We start from the raw sequence: 7,788 nt of genomic DNA, 5'->3' as shown, positions 1-7,788 counted from the left end.
TGTGAGAAATTAAATGAAAATGTAGGTCATACCATCCTCCCTGAGCTACTCTTACCATCTATTACATGTAGTGAATAGCAATCTATTCCTTAGCCTGCCAGTGTCTGTCACTGGCTGCAGCACCTGTAAACAACACACAATTTTCCTTCAGATGAGCCAAGTTTCAAAGTGAAGCAGCTTAAAAAACCCCAAACCACCTGGATGAGCAAAACAGGGATTTCTACCATAAAAATTCTTCCTTATTAAAGATTTTTCATTATTAAAGGCTTTGGTTCCTTTGAACAAAGCTTAGAGTAACAGTTCACATCTCTGTCCCTTTGAAAGTGGAAATCATTTTGTCTTCACAGGCTTGTGTAAAAGAGCACCCCAGATTCCTCTGATGGCTCAGTTGCTGCTGGTCCACTTAGAACAGAGAAAAAGAAATACCAAGAGCACGGGCCCCAGCACCTGTGGAATGCCCTCAAGTACATCTCCCAGGACCAGTATTTAATGATTTGGACAAGGTCACATAGGCAGAACCCTACAGACAAGTTTCATGAGCTTAAGTCCTGAGTTTTAATTCAGGAGATTTTCCCCTCCAAAGGATCACTAATGTTTTGAGGGAGCAGTAGCTGTAACACCCCAGAATTGCCGACATTCTTTCACTTTTTAACAGACCAACATGCCCTTCAAAGGAGGCAAGAGGGAAAACTTGTCATAAAAAGGCTTATCTTTAGAAATTAAACAAAAGTTTATTTTAACATTACCTTTATTGTTAGAAAAATAACTTGCAAATAAAAGCAAAGTGTTTTAGCATGTAACTGAGAAATTTGTCTTAGTGTCTTAAATTTTTCATAAGAAAAACCTCATATGCACATAAATCCCTCTAAGAAAATCCAATTTTCCTAAGAACAACCAACATTTTATTTTTAAAGTAGCTTAATATTTTTTCACAATATAACTAAATTCCTACAATATAGAGCACATTTAATGTATATCTTAGCTATTTATCAGAATTTGTATTTAAGTATTCTGAGCATGTTTGTTTAACATATAGATTTTCTTTATGGAATCTGTTATCCTAATTTTTGGTTCTGCTTTCATGTAGGTGAGCTACACCAAAGTTCTGTTGCCAAAACTACTTTTTCCTTTCAGAACACACAAGACAAAGCTGTCCCTCGCTTAACTTGGAACAGGGTTGCTCAGAGAAGCGGTGGATGCCCCATTCCTGGAAATGTCCAAGGCCAGGTTGGATGGGGCTCTGAGAAATCTGGTCTAGTGGAAGGGGTCCTTGCCCATGGCAGGGAAGTAAGAACTGGATGGTCTTTAAGGTCCCTTCCAACCCAAGCTATACTATGATTCATTAAAATAAAAATAAATCCCACTGGGAATATATTTTACTCCTAGATCATTTGCTCTAATATCAGTTTTCAGATTGCAATTATGTAAACAACAAATGTAAGTTTGATGGAATTCAGTTAGGGAAAAGACAGCTGATATTAAAGTTTTCCCCAAATCCTGACTAATAAACCCTGTCAAACAAAAAAAAAGAACAAAATCAATTACAGGTTGCAGAGCCCTACAACTTTGTAAATGTTCCCTGCACTAGCATAATGAAAAAAGTCTGAGTCAGAAAACTGCAAAAAGTCATAGCAACTTTAGACCAACATAATATACTTCTCCATAAACCAGAGTCAGGACTAAAATTACAATTCAGGAAATTTCAGCTCCACTGAGTTCACTCTGTCTGTCCCTTCATGCACCGAGGAGTAAAGACTCATATCTTCAAATAAAATTAGCTCATCACCAATCAAAAAGGGACAAACAGATCCAAGCTGATCTGTTTCCATAAATATGCCTGTTTATGCATCAACAGAAGCTTGAATTGTTCCAGGTTATAATTCCTGGGAGGTCTTAATGCAATTCAGAATCAGGGGTCTGGATGCACCAAATTTAGAAAACTCATGCTAGGGGATTTGGCAATCACTTTTTATTTACTTCTCTGCAAAAGCGATGTCTTACAATGGTGACAAAACACCAGCCCAGTGGAGCACATGCCAAGCAGGCAGTTATGCTTGCCTGGCCCCATAAAACAAGCAGGCACTCTGTGAGCATCCCACAGCTCTTAGAGAGGCTGTTGCTCTGCAGCATGCTCCTCATCTACTGCTAATTGATATGAGGACACCAAGTTCACGCTCAGCTCTGGGTACTCTCCCTAAATCAGACTTATGTCTTCCTGGAAGGAAGGATGGTACTTCACTTTTACACTCAAATTCTTGGTTTTCATCCTAAAAACTGTCAAATGCTTTTCTTCCATAAACAACAGAAAAGGCATTGGGTGATTAATTGTATGATTAAATCTCACACATTACTGGATAAAACAACGCTTCACCAGGTAGAAGTTTATTTCTGTCCAGATGCTCACTGAACATAATACAAACCATGGGTAGGGTACCTACTTTAGTGACCTGATCTACCAAGGGGTTTCCATCACACATAAATCGCATTTCCTACTGTGTCATGTTTTATAACCGTCTGCTGCTGTACACTGCAGCCTACTTTGTGAGTTACACAAGTTGTCCTTAAATCCTACTCTCAGCTTCTCCAGTGAAAACCTAATCTATTATTTATTCAACAGGAGAGGAAATGTATTTATATTTCATAGGGTTGATGTAATTCCCAAGAGATTTGTGTCAGAAAAGTATTATTTCTTCCTTTAAATAATTATAATAGAAACAAAAAGAAGAATTCTGTTGCTAGGTAAAAACCAAGGAAACCTTCATTTTGGGCACTGTGCTGGGAGAACAGAACATGGTCATAGGAATGCTGCTGCATATCCCTGCTCTCCTCCATGTGGAGGGAAGGAACATCTGGTCCCAGTGCAGTAGCTCCCCTGGCATGTTTTCACTTCTGAGTTCCCCCTTCCACTCAAGAGGCAGCATAAAGTCTGGCTAGGACTGCGTTGCCCACAGAGAAACCTCACAGAATCAGCCACATCACAACATGGTCTGCTGCCTTTTCCCTGCCTCAGGAGCTGCTTGCCTGGGTGGGATGGCAACAGGATGTGCACACTGCAACTGCACAGGCAGCCTCAGTACCTTGCTTATTCTTCACACTTTCAGTCCTGTGCAGCTCATCCCTTCCTCTGTTTCTACTGAGGGGGAAGTTCCTAGAACCAGGTTATTCCCCATTTCAACCACTGTGCTTGGGTTTGATTGAGGAAATTAATGAGTTCATCGGAAAGCTTCCCTCAAAGATTTTAACCAATGCTATCTGCCATGAACAGTACAGAGTAGAAAATTTAACTTTCCAAATGGGATCAAATTTCATCCAAAAAACTGTCAGTATCCTTTTCAGACTATTCTTCCCCAATGCACTCTCCTCACTTCACTTTCACAACAAGGAAGATGATGATCTGCCTCCTAATTTCACCAAATCTCTTTCATGTCCTGCTAAAATCTTAGTGTTCCTTTAACGGACAAAGGACTTGTCTCTGACAAATCCTTTGTCTTGTCCTTCTGTGGACAAGAAATGCTTTTTAGAAGGAGCTTCCAGTAACCCCTGAGTGAATTAAGAATAAAAGGCCATAGTAAGTAGATTTTAAGTAATTGCTCCACTCAACAAAATAATTCCATGGTTTCAACTCCAAACTCTTTAGAGTCTCTGAGATTCAAATCAGATTCAAAGGGAATCTGAATCCCTTTGGTCAGCAATAGAGGTGGAAGCAGAGGTATGCAAAATGAAAAGGGGGAAAAAACCCAAAAAAACCCCAATCAAAATGATATTTTATAGGATTCCTTACTTTCACGTTGTCTTTTTTGACATATTTCAGGGAGAACTAAAGCATCTGTAACTTTCCCATGAGAAGCAGACTCACTGTTAAGCAGATATTAGTAACTTTAATAACTATATATTACTACTTTTGAGTAAAACAATGTCTGAAGTTTCAAATCCCAGTTGAGTCTTCCCCCCCATGACAAACAATACATTATATTGCAAATATAGAAAATCTTGAAGTGCTATAAATTCTCATACAATTGACATGACACTTTTGTTTGGATGATAAGCATCTTTGTATTCACACCTTCATAAAAAGGAAGACTGAAAACTAATTTAATTTTTTTCTATTTTAACTAGAGAAAGAGATCCCTTTGCTTTCTAGTTAACCAACATCTTCAGAAAACTCTTGTAGATACACATTTACAAATGGAGTTAGAAATACAGAGACTCCAAATGAGCATATTTTTTACATAAAATTCCCAGACAAAGCAAGGAATCTACTGAAACTATCTAGCATCAATAAAGTATTTCTCATGTGAGAGCTCATAGGTGCTTTTGAGAATTCTAAGACTGAATTTTACTTGCTAAATTGACTGGAAGAGAGTGCCACCACCTATGATTCATTTATTTCAAATACCTCAAGTGGGATTGAAAGTTCTGGGGAAGTTCTGAAACATTTTCGTTCTATACAAGGAAATGTAAATTCAAATACAAGTAAATGCTTTCTCCCTGTTTTTGATAAAACTCAGGTTACACAAGGCATCATTCATGACATAGCAAAAAAAAAAAAAGTGAAAATTATCCCAAATTAATGTCATATATTTTGAGGTATGAGAAACTACTCTCAGCAGTAGGTTTGGCTATGCAGTCCATTGATGGAACAGCGCAACACTGCGGGATAAATGATTTGGTGAGCAGGCACACTCTTAATTACATAAAAGTGAATTACGAAAGTTGATACTGAGATTTCACAGAATCAGAAAAAAGGCAGAGCTCCTGGCTGCTGACTCCCAGGAGGCTGGAGCCAGGGGAAGCAGCTGCTACAGCCTCGGCCTCAGCCACCGAACTCTGTGTGCCACTGAAAGCGGTGTAGCCATGGGTTCACATCAACCCTGACTACCCAGCTCAATTACAATGATTACCCTTTTCAAAGGGCACACGTGTTTTGATACTGAATGTCAAATTGATTTTAAGGATCAAAAGATGCTCTTTCCAGGCCCTGAGAGCTATCTGAAAAAATTAGAGAAGGTAGCTCATTTCTAGAAGATAAAATCCTTTTTTCCCTTTGGATCACCGCTTGGGCTCAGGAGATTAGCATTAAATACATCCCTGCCCAACAGTGCCAAAGCAGAGATATGCACTTAATCACAGATGAATAAGATATCCCTTTTAGCATAAATAATGGGCTAGACATAATCATTAAACACAAAGGCAATGTTTGTACTCACACTGACTATGGGGAAATCCCTTCACACACTGCAGAAGCAGTAAAACTTCCATGTTTGTGTTCATCGTGTGGAAAAAAATAATCCACATTTTTAAACTGATCTCTTTTCCTTTCATTTTCTTAACTCTGTCCGACACTTCCAGTTTGACATGCTTGTGTATGTCAGTGTTATTTATTTGTATATTTACAAACACATATTCCATGAGGTTTTATGGCTTTGTATAGTACAAGGGCTTTTTCACTTCTCCGTGTGACATCCCTCCCAATATTTCAAAGTAGCTAGAAAACTCCTATTCCCTTTTTTACAGGAAGGTGACTGAAGAACAGTGGGAAGGAAAGTCCAAAATTCTCTATATTATTTAGGTTCATAGCTCACACCAGATCAGTGGCTGAGGACTGTGCATTACACTAACCCTTAATTAGTGGAAGTTAGACATCTGAAGCCCTTAAAGACCCTCAGTCAGTCTTGCTCAAGATAGAGGTACACAGACATAGATGTTGCCAATATTTACAAACTCTTTGGACTCCCCTCCTGTCAGGACCAACACATGTGCACACACACACATTCCTGAACATAAAGGAAGAGAATTTGAAGGTTGAATAAGTCCAAGGATTACTTTAAAATCTAAATCCCTAAATGAATTGAATACAAATACTCTTGCTTGGAAAGTACAATGTTTCTGTGCTATATATACACAAGAATTCTTTCACCCATGCACATACTACGTGATACAGCCCTTGCTCACAAGCTGTTGCCTGTGGATCCCAGCATGAGTATGCAGATAGTGCTCTTCCTTCAAGTTCATTCATCAATTGCACACACAGAAAATAATTTAGCTTTTAAATTTAAGAAATTCCTGCATGAGTCCTGCTGAAGGAAGAACCCTGCGCAATAACAGAGATGTTTTAGACCATGGTCTGCTACGAAACTGAAAATCTCTACAGAAGTTTGGCATAATTTCTTCATAGAATTGTTTAGGGTGGGAAAGACTGTTAAAGACTGAGTCCAGCCATTGACCTAACACTGCCAAGCCCACCATTAAACCATGTCCCTAGGTGCCACATCTACACATCAATCTTATGCCTCCAGGGTTGGTGACTCAACCACTTCACTCACCCACTCCAGCTTCTAGAAGCCAATTCTCACAGTTTTAGTCAGTGATTTGGGATCCATGTTGTCACAAATTACTGCTGTTTATTGAGTGTTTGGTATTCTCTGGATTCCAAACTACAATATTCTGATTTTTAGCACTAGCCCGTAATTCTGTGTCACAAAACTGCAAATAGATTATTTAGAAGGTTATTAAGTTCTGTCTCAAGCCTGAAAAAAAGACATTACCAATACTTCTCTTCTAACCAGGAATAATAACAGGAAAGCCTAGACTGACATTAATAAAGTGTGCAATATTCAAGAACTGACAATACAGAAGTTGATCTCCTTTCAGTGGTTTCTTTTAATCTGTGTTCTGTAGGAGCACTAATCAAATCAATAAAACTCCTTGTAAAAGAACAGGCTATAAATATTCATAGAAAGTAAGTTTCCTTCAAGTCAAAGTGCTGTACTGGAGAGGTGAAAGAGTATTCCAAGAAAGGTCTCTGTATGAATATGGCAGTATTCAACAGCTCACACTGAGTTGCTAAGGCAATTTCTAAAGGAACTGGGTAATGATTGTTAAAATACTCTTAGAAGATTAAACATCTACTCAGATGGCTCTGCCTCCCAGCACAGATTCTGCATTTCTTTCAGCTGTCACTTCGCCCAGTAAAAAGTATCTACATCTCATTGGTAGTAAGGCTTCTGAGCTTTTTTCAATTATTTTCTTTTTGTTGTTGTTATTGCTTGCATTAATTTTACTTATAATTCTTATTCTAGTGAAGTTGAATCAGCTCCAAAACCCAAAAACTCCCACTTACTTATTTCCTCTAAGTGAAATTGTTTCACAGGAGCAAGATGTCAGGCTAACACAGCTAGCAAAAACACGATGTACTTTAAAGTAAAAAGTTAATATTTCACCATTTCATGAAACTTTTACCAGCCACATATTCTTATCAAGTGTAAGCACATATCAAATATGACAAAGCAACATTCCTTCTGCAAAAGAATTCATTAGCAATATACCAATGTGTGGATAAAATACTTGGTTCCAGGTGATCCACAGAAAAATAAAAATGGTGAATTTTAGATGTACTGACAAAAACAACCTGATACTGCAACTTTAATGGAAATCTGAAAGAATGTTTTCTGGAGTTTGGTGGATTTCTTTAAATACCATTCCTTTTTGTTCCCTAGAAGTAATTGAAGAAACAGGTTTGCATTTTGTTTACAAATAAATCAATTCTCAGTGCTGGGTAAAACAGGCTTTTGCAGGCCTCTCCATCCTAGGGGCAAAGCAATACATATGCTTTCCTGCAGAGTGGAAAACTGCCTGTACCTCTTTCTGTCTTCCCTATGAAAAATAAAATGTGGCAAAAGCACTCGCAAATTAAAGCTATGCCAGACTTAGAGCAACAAACTATAAACACAACTTGGTAGCGGTGAAGTCACAGATTAAAAACGAGAACTGAAAATTCCATAATCCTGT

The sequence above is a fragment of the Corvus kubaryi genome, unplaced genomic scaffold (genome assembly GCF_017639235.1).
Source record: "Corvus kubaryi isolate FWS band 111438036 unplaced genomic scaffold, C.kubaryi_AGA036_p1.0 65111, whole genome shotgun sequence".
NCBI classification, from domain to species: domain Eukaryota; kingdom Metazoa; phylum Chordata; class Aves; order Passeriformes; family Corvidae; genus Corvus; species Corvus kubaryi.
This window is presented reverse-complemented; position numbering follows the sequence as displayed.